This window comes from Octopus sinensis, unplaced genomic scaffold (genome assembly GCF_006345805.1).
Source record: "Octopus sinensis unplaced genomic scaffold, ASM634580v1 Contig10079, whole genome shotgun sequence".
NCBI lineage: Eukaryota > Metazoa > Mollusca > Cephalopoda > Octopoda > Octopodidae > Octopus > Octopus sinensis.
In genome coordinates, this window is record NW_021831989.1 from 179,665 (window position 1) to 182,681 (window position 3,017).

Sequence of the window (3,017 nt, forward strand, 5' to 3'; positions counted from 1 at the left end):
TAATTGCTGTGATTGAATGTTCTTTATGTTTAGGAATATTCAGAGATCTTTAAGATTTACTCATGTGAGACCGAGGATTGTGAAATTATACCACCGATTGCTCTTCTGACTGTCGATTTGAGTTCAAAATTCGAGGAATGTTGCGTAAAAAATCGATCTGGTGGTCAAAATTTTGAAGACAAGATAATTTCTATAATTCGAGAGATAGAAGACCTGCAAGTTGCTGTTAGACTTCAAAAACTCGAAAACGAGTCGAGAAGAATCGAAAAGGAAGCAAAAATGTTACAAAATGCACAAAAAAGTCAAGAAAATTATGAAAGAGCACTCGAAGAAATAAAAGGTGTTTTTTCAAGTAATTTGTGTCAGTCGAAGGGACTGGTCAGATTGCGAGTTGGAAGTTCAAGATTGAAAGTTCTGATTTTGAAATCGAGTCACTAAAAGCACAAGTCAGTTGAAAATGTGGAAGGATTTAGATTTCTCGACTTGAGAGTCAGCTTTCGATTCTTAAAACTCGTTACAATGAAGTTGATTCACAACAAGATGCTCTTAGGTCGGAGAGTCGAAGTCTGAAAGCAGAAGTCAGAAATTGTAAATTTAATTTCAGGCGACGAAATTGGCTGGTCAGTTGGATCAGCTGATGGTGGAAAACTCAGCAATACGTGGACGTGTAGAGAAGTTGAGAAAACTTAAAAATTGATGATTTTTCTTATTAATTTCTTGATAAACATCAGCAATACGAGTTTTATTCACAGCAATTTAATTCTCCTTTATTAAAAAAGCAAACTACTGAACCTTGGAGTGGAAAATTTGTTTTTTCGCATTTAAAAATAAACTAGGAAAGTCTAATTTAAATGTAAAATCGCTCATCTGGGATGCAACTTGCACGGACACCTTTTTTACGTCAGCCGCAAAGCCCGGCTCCGCAGCTAACCTGGCAGAAACGCTAAAAATCAAGAAATACAGTGCATTATCTCACCGTCATATCTTTGCCCCGATCGCAGTGGAGACGTCAGGAGTCCTCGGTCCCAGAACTAAAAAATTCCTTATTAAATTAGGGGACCTAGCAAGCAAAAGGAGAAACGATTATCGAGAACGGACATGGCTTTTCTAACGCATATCAATAGCCATCTTGCGTGGGAATTGCCATTATCCTCTGGTGCTAATTAAATATGATCAATAAGTTTTAAAAAATAAAGAAAATTAAAAAAAACTATATTGAAATTTAACTTCCTGTTTTGGACTTTAGAATATAACAAGGAAGACTCCAACGTTTGAAATGTCGAATCCAACGACTGAATATTTTGAATTCACTTTAGTCACGAAAATTGTTGTTTTTTATGGAATGGAATTATTTTCTCACAAACGAAAACTACGGATCCTTAATAGCTGTTCGTATTTATTTGTATATTGAAAATATAGTTTATTTATTTAGCAGTATCGATTCTAAAATTTCCTTGAAAATCGTAATTGTACTGGTTTTAGTTGACACCATATTTAAGATCTTTAATTTAGTCAAATTTGTGAAGGGAAATGTGGAACTTAACTTGAATAAATTAATTAGTTGATTTTATATTTCCAACAATTTGATAAAATCACGATAATCTATATTGTATTGACATAAAATGACAAGTTTTATAAATCATACATTGACAATTACTAATGTATATTCTATTTAGAGAGTACATATATTACTTGAATAGAAATAAAAAAGAATTAGAAAGTATAATGATCAAACACACTACATACAATAGATATAACCTGAAAATTGAAAAATATAACAATTAAGTCGTCTAAAAAACATAATTGTCAAATTACTATACAAACGAACGAGTCATTTTCTTAAAAATAGAAAGCTTTTTCCACAACCCCCGAAAAATAAACACTAAAAATAAATTTGTGAATATTCTTCACATACATGAAATTCCAGGAAATGATCCTATCACTGAAAAAACGGAAATCTGAGGAGAATATTCTCACATATAAATAAATATGGAAATTATCAGGAATGCTAAAAAAACTTAATAAACTAAATCTTATAAAACGTAAAAAAACTTATCTATTAAATTAAACAAATATAAAAAAATGAAAAGTTATATTATTTTTATTCCCGAAGAGATCGATAGTGGGCCATTTCATCTGGGAAAATTTCCGATAAATTTGTAATCAAAAGATGCTTAAATTTCTATTCAAAAATAAATAAAAGTAAATACATCAAAATTTAAAAATATCCCTCGAATGTTCCGATTTTCCTCCTCCGCTGAGATGAGGGAGTCCAGCGAGAATAGTCTCGGATTTATATCCTGATCGACATAACTGCTAATTAGGCACACCAAACTAAACTTGAAGGTTTCTTCGTGTATTGGAATATTTAGAATATCTTTACATTCATTTAAGTCATTTAGAAGATGGATTATTGTCTGTCTAAATATATTTTAAATAATCATATTTTCTTACAATTTATTGTTCAGCGATTGTTGTGCGTTTAGTTTAAAATCAGAAGCCATAATTCCTATGTGGCGACAACTATCGATTATGGATTCCATTTTATTTTCAATTTCTTCTATTTTTTCTTGATTTTTCATATTTAGACAACTTATTAAACTACAACAGGACGTTTTTAGTTTATATTTGAAACAATTTTATTAAGCAATTTTAATATATTCAAATAAATAAAATAATTTAATAAAAAAGAAACAATTGTTCTCATCACTTAAAAAACCTTTCTTTGAGTCGACATGATGCGGCCGCAGATGCGGTGTCATCAGCAAATTTGGAAATAATTTTATCAAATATGACATATGCTTTAAAATACGATTAATCGAAATTTTCTGCACGAAATATTATCTTAATTTATTAAAGAATATTTTTAGTTTAACAGTGGTTAACCGTTTTCCAAAATTTAATAAATATTGTTACATATTTATTAAATGACGGAAATTTCACGTGAAGAAGAACCAAAACTACTCGATTTAGCGTGGGAAACACAGCAAATAAATGTATTTTCCAATCTGAACTTT